Raw genomic sequence first — 12263 nt, forward strand, 5'->3', positions numbered from 1 at the left:
AGAGAATAATAAAGCAAATGTGACAAAATGTTAAATATCAGGAGATCTGTAAGGGTATAAAGAAGTTTTGTACTATTCATGTAACTTTTCTATAAGTTTGAAATTATTTCAAAATGACAAATTAAAACAAAAAAACTGGGTTATTTTAAAAGCATTCCTACACACACACACACACACACACACACACACACACTAGAGGCCCCATGCACGAAAATTCGTGCAAGAGTAGGCCTTCCTTCCCCTGGCCTCCAGCACCGGCTTTCCTCAGGCACCCGGAACCCAGGCTTCCCTCCTCTGGCTGCTGGCAGGAACCCGGGACCCAGGCTGGCTTCCTTCCGGCTGCCCAAAAGCACCCGGGACCTGGGCTGGCTTCCCCCAGCCCTAGCTTAGGAAGGATGTCTGGAGGACGTCCGGTCTAATTAGCATATTACCCTTTTATTATTACAGATTCATTCATTGGTTTGATTCCAATTAGTTTTGGAGGCCCTCTCAAGTACATCTGTGAAAAAAAGGCAATTGTTTTCAGATGAATTGGAAGTGTCCCTCTCTTGCTTTCCATCCAAGGAAACTCCCCACCCTCCACACACACACACAACATAAATACCCTACCCCATCCAGTCACAGCTAATTAGAAGGATCAAGGTGGAGAATAGTGGCTCTCTGACCCCTTCTCAATTCCTGTGAGGCCCAATTGTACTGTCTTTAAATAAGTTCTGTGAGAATTTCCTATAGCTTTATAACAAATCTTTTATTTAAGCTAGTTGGGGCTGATTTCTTTTCCTTATAACCAAACAAACCCTGAAACAACAGGCTTTTGAAAAGTAGAAATAAATGGTGCAAGACAAATAATTAAATTAATCTTTTGTTTGTGCTTCAAAAATATTGTTTTTTGTATTGGGGGGATAAATGGTGATGGAAGGAGACTAGACTTTGGGTGATGAGCACACAATACAATATACAGATGATGTGTTATAAAACTGTACACTTGAAACCTATATAAATTTTATTAACCGGTCACCTCAATAAATTCAAAAATATTGTTTTAGTGGGGGTTTAATGGTAAGATGTAACAAGGCTGTGTCAATTCAACCAATTATACACCTTTCTTTAAAGAGAAGCAGAAAAGCAAACATGGAACAATCTTATTTTCTGGGAGAAGAGTATGTAGCAGACTAAATCAGACCATCCCCCCTCTCCCCCCCACCTCAATTAATTTATGGCTGCTGAAGCACAGTCCCAACAGTCACATCAAGAATCTTCCTATCTTTTGCCACACTATTGAAAAGAAAATGGGTTTTCAAATTCTGTATCCTGTCTTTCTTTAAATAACATATAAAGCAGGATAAAAGAAATTCAAGAGGTCTCTCTCAAAAATAGAAACTATTAAATTTCATTATTACTCTGAAGTAGGAAAAACAATATTAATAGATTTTATCTTTCTCATATATAGTCTCCTGAACTTCTGAAAAAACGAAACTGTGGGTTTTTTCCTGATAATTATCCTAAATGATAATGGTTAATTCTTTTAACCAACCATTCCTCATTTTTTTGCTAAAAACCATTATTGATTCTAGGCTTTAGTTAGACCAACAGTGAAAAAAATGAAAATCAAGGAAAATTCTGTTTGTCTTTAAATAAAAAATGTCTTAAATATCCTTTGAAAACAAGTCTATGAACATAGATTAAAATTTTTTAAAATTTTCTGGTCTCACCATGACCGGTTTGGCTCAGTGGATAGAGCATTGGCCTGTGGACTGAAGGGTCCTGGGTTCGATTCCAGTCAAGGGCATGTACCTTGGTTGTGGGCGCATCCCCAGTAGGGGGTGTGCAGGAGGCAGCTGATCAATGTTTCTCTCTCATCGATGTTTCTAACTCTCTATCCCCTCTCCCTTCCTCTCTGTAAAAAAATCAATAAAATATATTTAAAAATTTTTTTCTGGTCTCAGATAAAATGTTAGATAACATAATTATGTGAACTTACTTTAAAATTACCTTACAGATACTACAAACCAAAACTAACTCAATCCCACCAATATATTACTTTGCTTTCTGCCACAGGCTCAGACCTTAAATGCAGCAACCACATTGGCTATAACACAGGTGTGATTACTCAATATAATCTTTCTCAATAACAAACTTCAGGACCAAGAATGTTTATTACTTTGGATTAACTCTAAATTGAGCAATCATCTAATAGTTGCTAGAAAATTATCTTTCTTCTTCAGTTGTTTAGAATAAAGAAAGCTGCATAATAACTTGTTTCTCATGTTGATCTTTATGCAGATCCTTTCTCAAAATAAGATTTCATATTTGAGACAGTTTTAAAATGCAAACAGAAATATTTTAATTAAAAGTAATCTGTGACTGACCTGTTACATTCAAAATGACCAACATCACAAACAATTTAGGTAAATAACCAAATCAGATTTTTGATAAAGCTGTAAAATTCACCTAAAATACAAAAATGGCTTTCCTAAACCGCCTAAAAATAAAATTTGATTTATGAGCTGTCCATGAGGAAAAAACAACTGATTTCATATTAAGTGAAACATAGGACTACTGTTCTCTTGACTCAAAGTAAAAAGCATATGTTACCAATGATTAATAAAAACTTTTCATTCTTAAAGACACAAATAAATCTAATTAAGTTAGCCTGAGTCAACAACATTTGAATTATAAATGTAGCACTTAGCAAAAAGGTTCACAATAACAACAACAACAAAATTCTTTTGGTTAAGTCCTACCTCTTTATAAAATACGAATTGTTTGATTGCAATAGCAAAAATTTTAGTTAAATACTGTCTACTTCAAATTTAATGCACTTAAAAACAATTTTCAACCACAAATATTACTCTTCCACATTAAATAAATATTTAGGTAATACAAAATATTATCTTTCACTACTAAAAAAACACACGAGACTCCTCTCAACATGTGTACATTGGAAAAGAGACAGTAAAAAAAGACAGTGAGCCACTCCAATATCAACCCAGCCTAAAAGCTAGCTAACTTTTATACAGCAACATCTCAAATAGTATCTATACTAATATAAGGGTAATATGCTAATTAGACTGGGAAACCTTCCAAAAGACCTACCGGACGTCCTTCTGGACAAAGCCATGTTAGGGCTGAGCTAGGCGGTTAGGGGCGATCAGGCCAGGAGGGGAGGGCAGTTGGGGGTGATCAGGCGGGTGGGGGGGGGGGGAGGGAGCAGTTGGGGGTGAGCAGGCCAGCAGTGGCGGGCAATTGGGGGGCGATCGGGCTGGCAGGAGGGGCAGTTGGGGACGAGCAGCCAGCAGGGGGGGCAGTTGGGGGCAATCAGGCCTAAACCAGCAGTCGGACATCCCCCAAGGGGTCCCAGATTGGAGAGGGTGTAGGCCAGGCTGAGGGACACCCCCCCCCCATACATGAATTTCGTGCACAGGGCCACTAGTCCTTTATATTTTGCCAGTCAAAACACAAAAATAATTTTATCATAAAGTAAAAGTAATTCTGTATTCAACATTAAAAAGTAAGTCTCACTGGATACAAGTATTTAACACTTACTCTAAGATATGACATGAAACAGTCCCCTGATCACTATGAATATTTGAGATGTAAATGTGTTCACTTAAACAAAAGCTTTAAATTCAACAAATAATTGGTGCCTACCATCTGCTAAGAATAAATCCTTTGAGGATAAAAGCTATTATACACTATTAAATTTTTTAAATAAATGTAGCGTCTTTTAAGAAAATTCCATTCTAATATTTCTTAAGAAGTTTTTAATAGCTCTTCAAAGTCCAATTGGTTTTATACAACATTTTAAACACACAATGGTAGTACACATTAAAATCCCAGTAGTAACTTCCAGAAAAGCTGAATTGTTAGGATTTATATAATATACTTTTTAAAATAAAACCATAAGTTTAAAGGTCTGATGCATGAAAATAGGTACTTTATTCTTAGAAATAAAATACCAATTTAAGAAGTTATCATTTTGCTAAGACCACTAAAGTATGGATTAAGGAAAATAATTTCTCCTAACTTATTAATTGGCTTTTTTCCTCACTTCCTCATTTTTAGATCCAAGCAGTCTTAGAATTTACTGTGGTATATATGGTAAGAATTTGCTGGCTGGAAGCTGTGATGAAGACAGACAAGCCAAAATTGTAAGAGAGTTATCAGAGACCTAAAGAGTTGAAGGGAAATGAAGAAGCCCCATAAAAAGGTTCTAAACTTAAATTCAGATCAAAGGGATCCTATAACTCACACTGACAACAAAAGGGACGTATGATCAAAATGTAGTCTCTAAAAATAAAATTTGCTCTCCAATTACATTATGATTTTCTATAAACCCAGTTAAACAGATAAACAACTAATCCCTCAAACTCAGCTATCCTAAGAACAAAGACCATTTGACTAGTTTTCCCCCAAGGGACCAAGTGTTTCAAAACTCTGGAAACAAAAATTATGCCTACCCTTTTAAAAATTTGCCTCGACAATCTCAACTTAAAACTTAGTCAACTGAGATGTACAGTAATAAAAAACAAACATTGATAGCCATGTTATTTATAAAGTAACCACTTAAAGTGTAATATACTTAAAGAAAAGCCAGTCTGGTTTTATAAAAACCAAAACATAGCAAAACAAAAAGAAGCAAACAAAACCCAAAGCAATGAAGCAGGCCAGTATGAAGAAAGCTATTCGAGTGAAGGCAGCTTTTTTTTTTATAGTAATTTCTAACTTGATATTGTTTGTTTGAAGCTAAATTAAGTCCACATGCTTTATGTGTCTAGACCTGACCAAGGCCACTATCAAGAAAAACCTGGGTATAGACAATATTTCCTCCTATGGCTACATAAACCAAATCTCCCTAAGAGTATACTGATTTCCTACATTAGATAGTAAGTTAAAAGTACCAACTTAACCACCGTTATTAATCACTTAGTCTTTCAAACAAATGCACAATCTTTACACAGGAGTTAAGGATCTGTACTTATATGATCACTCAGCATATTACAAACCCCTCCACAAACTCTCCCACTACCCATCAACATTTCACTTTACAGTACAATAAAATATTTCAGAGACTCTAATAAGTAAGGTTGATTGCTCAGTCTTCCATGATGAAACTCCGTGTCAGTTATTTTTACAATTATTTTGTAGAATAGAAACTTATCAATCTAGTTCAAATATGAACTTTGATTCTCTTATTCCGTTGTATATATTTAGAGCAAAATTTACAATAGAATAAGAGAATCATAAAAGCGTATATATTCTCCAACCTTTTTAAGTATTGCTGGATTAAAAGGCACTCATCTTTCAGTTGCTTCTCAATCAGAATGGCCATTAAATGCCATTAATTGCCCACTCGTATCTCACTGCTTAATTCAGGCCAAAAAAATCGACCTCCCACTATAGAGATGAAATCATCATTCACACTTTAAAAAAATACAGCTAAATTACACCACTTCATTTTCTGCATCAATCTGTAAGATTCTGAAATTAGCACAAAGTGGATTCAAGACCCTGTTATGGTGTGGCTTTCATTTAAAGTCTATTAGGAATGACTAAATTTCACATCCTGTTACAGATAAATGGGCACATTGGGGGGAGGGAGATCATGAACTAAAACCATACTTTTTTACCTACATAATTATGATAGTGTGCCATAAGACAATATTAAAAGGCAGCAAAGCATGGAGCTTCACTTTATTAAATAAAATACACAATTAACTTAGAAAATTCTTAAGGAATTCTTAAATATATGGGGGAAATGGATGCAAAATTTAATAGTGAGAAAAACAAGCATCTCCACACCCTGTGAAGTAACAGGTTTGGGCTTGTTTGTACAGCTCCCTAAAAATTAATCTGAGAGAGTACAAAAACCAAAATTCACAAAATTGGTAAAGACTTGGATGGGAAACATTTCACTCTAGATTAAAACATCTAGCCATACAAACCAGATTGCACTTATACACTTATTAAACATTTTCATTTACTTTAGCATACTGACTGAAAGATGCTTGGATTAAACCGAGCAAAAACTATTATTTGTTCGAAAGATTTTCTTTTAATGTACGAAAGAGTACCTAGCTTCACTAGTGAAATTTCTAAGGCTACTACCTGAGTGTTATCTTTTTCCAAAGTGGTGTCTGTCACTTTACTTGCCTCTCAGGAAAAACCAATAAAATCAATCAACTAAGACACAGCATTGTAATTTGCAGTAAAGTCCACATATTTTTGTTAACAGTTTAAGGAAGAAAAAAGCCCAGTCTTTCCATGTAAACATAATAAGCCTGTAATATGCTGCAGACAAACGCACTGCATGGGGTGTGGAGGACCCGAGCTGATTAGATTACCACAACATCAGCCTGGGGCCGCCATTTTTAGAATCTGTAAAGGACAAAAGAGGGAAATTTCACTTTTTACTTCCCATCTCGGAAATTAAAGGGAAAAACGGACTATTTTCCAATTAGGTATTGATGTCTCCAGCCTAGAGCTGAATGCACCTCACTTAATTCTGGCCCCAAGGTTTCCAGAACTCCAAATACCTTACATTTATTCACATCTCCAAAAAGGGGGCAAACAGGAAAAACGGGGTTTACTCTAACGCTAACTCTAGCGCTTTCTCTTTGAATTTAAATTGTATCATTTTTAAGGCAGCGTAGCAAGAACGGATCTTTACGGAACTAAGGCCAGGGGAAGAGAGCACTCGGATTGTTGTTTCTCTCCCTCCTCCCCCGTTTAGCACAGTGAACCGTTTGTTTCTCTTCTGTGTCTGCTGCCAGTGTTTGTGCCAATCCCTTGGTCAAAATAAGCTTTTCTGAAATGTGCCATATTGTGGATTCTAAGCCTCCGATACAGTAAAGGACAGCGATAATGCCAGAGAAGTGGGGGAGGAGACAGAAGGCTGGGTATTGGGGTGACCACCTCAGGGGCGGGTTTACCTTCCCCCGGAGAGGATGAGAAGCTGTCTCCTTCTCCCACAAAGGAAGACAGAGACCCAGGCCCCCCTTCCTATGGACGATTAAAGTATACCGGAGGCTGCCGGTGAAGAAATGGAAGAAAATGAGGCCTAGGATTTTCAGCACCTGAACAAGATGCAGTGGAGGGAAGGGAGGGTTGGCAGCTCCTGAGACCACTTCGACCAAACCCTTCTAACAGTCACAAGCCCCCCTCCTCACCCAAGCAGCCCTAACCTGCCCAGGAGGAGTGCACCCCTCCCTAACCCCCGCTCTCAAGGGGGGTTAACTGCCAGTTTCCCCTTCCCTAAAACCCGCCATAATGCTCCATTCCTAGGGACAGGGAAGAGAAAGGATAAATTCTATTCCAAAAAGCAACGTCTGGCCCCAACCAAGATACCAGAGTGTCAACGTCTACTCCCTCCCCCCGCCACCAAAGGATTAAGATGAGAGGACCCCCTGTCCCCCTTGAAACACACGTCCCTCCACCCCGCAAGCCCCACGAACTCCCAAAGAGACGACAGGCACTGACCTGTGATGTTCACACACCAGACACCCGAACCCCGTTATTTGTTCGACCCCCGAAGGAGTCTCTCCACACCTTCACGATCAGACGACCCCCCGACAGCAGCCACTGCAGACACAGGACCCGGCTCCACACACCCCCTCCCCAAACAGCAGCGCGCAGCCTCTTCAGCAACCGAGGAACAGGGGAGGGGGCACTCAGTCCGTCAACAGGAACGCGGAGGCGACGGCGAGGCTGCTCGGAGTGTCTATGGCCCCTCTGTTGCCGCTCCCGAACTCAGGCACGGTTTCCGACTGGGCCCCCTGCGCTCGCTCAGTGTCACTGCCTCTTGCTCTGGGAAAATGGCGGACACGGCGGCGGCGGCGGCGGCCGCGGCGGCGGCGTCCGCGGCGTCCAGTGCACGGGGCTTGCCCGCCCCGCTCCGCAGGGGCAGAGGGGGAGGGGACGAAGCTGCCCGCCGCCATTTTGCTTGTGGGCTGCCACCCTCCGCTGTTGCCTCTCCAGAGGCTCCAAAACCGGCACCTGGAGGCCGAGAGGGGGACAGAATCTCCGTCTTTTCCACAAAAGATGCATTCAACAATTCACTGGAGGTTTGGGGAAGTTTCGGTATTTGGTGGGATTGATTCTTTGCCCCTTTTCCCCCGAGTAGCCCTCAAGTCTGGATATCGGTGAGCTTGGGCATGCCACGACTGGATAGAAGCTTGATGCCCGCAGGCCTTGGGAACGACCACCTCCTAAGTCAATGCACTTTCTCCCACTCTCAGCCCCGGCCTCCCGCTCCCCCCCCCCCCCCCCCAGTCTGGCCTCCAGCGCTAGGTGAACTCAGGGTGTAAAATGACACCCACTGGGGGCTGAGGCGGCTCCAGTGCGCAGGCTCTGGGCACAGGATAAAAGCGGAGCTGGCGAGTCCAGCGCCGTCTCGATGGAGGAGCGAGAAACGGAAGAGATCGGGGGGAGCAGTAAGAAAAATACAGCCACCATCAGCGCCGCCTCCCTGCCACCGTGTATCGGGGTAAAAAGCTGTCGTTGCTGTCGGTGCAGTTGCTGTCGCTGCCTCCTACTTCTCTTAGCCCCGGGGAAGGATTTCCCCGCCGAGGGACAATGCGGGGAAGGGAGCGGGAGTTCCTTTATGTGGCGGTGATTCGATGGGGGAGGGGCAGACGGTTATCTCGAAGAAAAAAGGACAAGGCCAAAGAATAAAACATGGGTCCCCCACGCCCCCTAAAATGGCACGGTGATTCCCGCTCTTGTTTTCGGGGTCTTTCCCCGAAATGGCGGTTTCCGTCTTGTCCTTGCCTCACAGCGACCCGAACGTCTGGGTAAACCGAGTGGGGAGAGGCAGAGGCGGTCCATGCAGCCAATCAGTGCTTGATGTGTTCTGTCCGGCGCGCTGTGATTGGCTAGCGATGACTTCATGTTGCAGCAGCGGGTGGGGCCAGAGCCCTGAGGGAGGCTGTTGCAAAGGCAGAGTGGGAGAAGTGACGGTGGTGTTCGTTGCTGCCGCGCCGATGTGGAACCCAAGCAGTGGCGAAGGGACTCTCAAGGCTCTTCCCTGACATTTTCTCCTGTCCCTGCGCGAGGTGAGGGCCCCGGCTCGGCCTCTGCGGAACTTTGGGGCGCTGGCGCGGACGAGGAGACACAATTGCTCCCATGACTTTTGTAACTGCGTCAGGGCAAGATGGCGCTGGGCCTCCTTGGGGCGCGGGGGGAGAGGCACGTCCACCGCCGTCGCAGCGCATGTGACTGGGCTGCATTCCTGTGGGGTTTGGCTGGGACCCAGGCTGGGGCGGGGAGGGGAAAGGGCTTGGGCGGAGGAGACTGGCGCGGTTGGCTTTGGCGACCTGAAGAGGAAGAGATGACTGTTTGAGTGCTTCCCCTCCCCCATACAGCTTAACAGCTGCGGCACCGGGGGGCCGGGACGGACACTCCTTACGGGGTGTGACGGATGTTGGTGGAGGAGGTTTGGCGCCCTGTTTTGTTATCTGCCTATCTCCTTGCAAAGCATACTTAACCTAAGGTGGCAGGTCCCTATGTGGAAATTTGAATCAGTTGTGAGCCCTTGGAGCCACTAGACTTCTGGGCCACAACGCAAGGAGTATCAATTATTTCCTGAGAAAACGTTAAGTTTTTCAGACCGAATAAAAAGTAGTCCCTAAATTTGGAAGCAGGTATAAATAACACCCAGGAACACTTTTAATTTTATAAAAGTTACCAAAAAAAAGGAATATATCTGAAATTTGAGGGCCCTTTTCAAACTTTCTGTACCTTCCATCTGTACTTTTCCCTGTCTGTATATTCTACAAGAATGTGCAATCTTATCAGTGGATTTGCTTTTCTGTTTAAATTTAAGCATGATCATTAATACAGAATAAAATCTAGTGTAATCTGAAGTTTTAAGGCTGCTTTCAATACTTGTATGTTGTCTGTCTCCCTCTTATGTATAGTTTTTTAAAATAAAATTATAATCACTTGGTAAATATTAAGATTCCTGCACCATTATGAAACATTAAAGCCTTCTTTAAACCACTTTTGTAGAGGTGTGAATTTAGTTTTAGTTTCTGAAACCTTGCTAGGTGAAGATCTCCAGCAATTTAAAAATTCTTAAGGTTTGAATTGGCATATCAATAAGAAAGACTCACTTCGTTTATTATTATTCCCACTTGGCCAAACCAGTATAGTAGCCATTATCTAAACTAGTGAAGATTTAAAAGACTTCTCCTTCCCATGGAGTCAACTGAGAATTGGGAGTTATTCTTGGAATACATGTGCACAGGAAACCTGGCTTGCTTTTTGAGGGAACCACCTCTATTTGATGCCAGGGGGAAATGTTTGCTGAACCTGAAAAGATAAGTTTAACCTGGATTTGAGGTTGTGCTGTTTCCTTTAGTCTTCTTAAGTGTAGACTTGGTAGTTTGGAAACAAGATTGATGTTTCTAATTAATTTGTGTATACATAAATCCTTACTAGTTGGACTTTTTTTAGTGAATGTGAATGAACTGATTGTGAAAGACAGAAAAGCCAATGATTAATTGTAAATATTAAGTAGTACAAAGATTTTAAAGTTCAAAGCTTTTTTTGTTTTCACTCCGAATATAAAATGGGTATTTTGCCTATGAGGACTCACAAATATCTTCAAGGGTCTATTTGTTATGTATAGGTTGTCTCCATCATAAAAGTGACCATCATAGCAACTTTTATTCTCGCTTAGAAAATAGGAGTAAACATGAAGTCAGTCGATTTTAAGGTAATTTTTAGAGTGTTCCTAGTTTTTTGTACCTTAATAAGGAAAAGAGGTGGTTTATCAAGCTAATGGAAACAAATCCTTGATTTGTACTTCTGGTAAGCATGTATCCTTATTGTTCCTACTTACCCAATTCATGAGCCTCATGAACCCTAGTTTCTTTACGTTCCTGAAATTTTAAATACTATTTACAATTACTTTATTTGACTACCTTTTGCATTTTATGTTCTCTGGGCAATTTCATTTGTGCCTATTCCCTGATAATTCCCACACTTTTGTCTCAAAGCTGCAGGTGGAATGTTAAGGTTTACAGGGGGCCACAGGTTACTTGACCTCATATAAAAACACTAAGCTTAGTACTTAATTCCTAAGAACTTTCTTCATCCATTCTCTTAAAAAAATTATTTCACCTCTCATCCTACATTTTATTATCTGAGTAAGTCATACCCCAACCATTCTTTCCCTATTTCTGTTCAAATCTAACTGGGTTCATATAGCGGACATCCCCTGATGGGCTAAACTGAACAGCATCTCGAAATAGTTGTGCTATTTCATACCTTCATGTCTTTGTTCACAACTCCCTGAAGTGTGCCTCTTCCCGCTCCTGGTTAATACAACTTGAGCCTTTGCCTCTGAAACTTCCATATACCTATTCTCAAGTGAAATGAGCCATTCTTTACATTGGTGACCCAGCCCAATTTGAACATGCTTTTTTAGAGATAACACTTTATTAGACAATACAGTGTAAAATACTTTCATTTAAAAAAAACAACACATTTTTGACCACTAAAATTTGGAGAAGAGATGAAAGGTTAGGATTGCTTTGAAGCAAGGTTTCATCCTCTTATATGATGGGTGGGGAAACAGATCCAGCTGATGGGACAGATGGTTCTGCGCCACCACCACCACCCATAAAAAAAAATGGAAAGAAAAAAACTGGCCTTATTGCTTCTTGGCCTTTTGGCTGAGATCGTGTAGTATCTGTTCTTATCTACTTAATATCTGATATGTCCTCTGAGGACAATATATTAAATGTATTTTTGGAGCAGGGAGATGGAATAAGAGTTTGCTTCATCCACTCCGTGCATTGACCTGGTATTGCAATACTTCCGGGAACAGTGCACTCAAAAAACCCCACAAAACTGGCCTTAGTTTTAGTCAATATCCTTATTTCTCAAATCTAGAGGACGTTTTAACCTATAAACTTCCAACAGTATATAAAACCAGTGATCATTTGAGGTTATAATTGATGTGTTCAGGGTTTATCAAGGTATGTAGTATGGCTTGCTCTGATACTGGAGGGCCCAATTTGTTGTGCCCTTGAGTTTAATTATTTTTGTCACTTGCTGTCAGTTTTAAGTGCCAGTGTGCCAGCCTTTAGTAGCCATGTGTGTTTTATGTGTCATGAGATTGGCATTCTAGTAACAGGGCTTATAAAAATTGTATGTGAAATGAAATTTTGCAAATATGAGCTTTATAGCATAAACATTGATAACCCTTTTGTCTACTCTTAATGCTTTTGGGGGTATTTTTCAGTAGTCATTGTCTA

At 41.1% G+C, this 12263-nt stretch overlaps 1 protein-coding gene across 6 annotated transcripts in view; it reads right to left on the reverse strand.

Annotated features, from left to right (window-relative positions):
- KMT2E (lysine methyltransferase 2E (inactive)) overlaps positions 1 to 8332 on the reverse strand; it is a 102018-nt gene extending 93686 nt beyond the window's left edge. For 4 of the 6 annotated variants that reach the window (XM_080665911.1, XM_080665908.1, XM_080665910.1 and 1 more), the window contains exon 1: positions 7480 to 8332. The gene's annotated coding sequence lies outside the window, so the exon portion shown is untranslated. The remainder of the gene's footprint in view (positions 1 to 7479) is intronic. The other 2 variants (XM_080665909.1, XM_080665907.1) reach the window with 1 other exon arrangement.
- Positions 8333 to 12263: the final 3931 nt, after the last annotated feature.

This window comes from Plecotus auritus, assembly GCF_963455305.1.
Source record: "Plecotus auritus genome assembly, chromosome: 4".
NCBI classification, from domain to species: Eukaryota; Metazoa; Chordata; class Mammalia; order Chiroptera; family Vespertilionidae; genus Plecotus; species Plecotus auritus.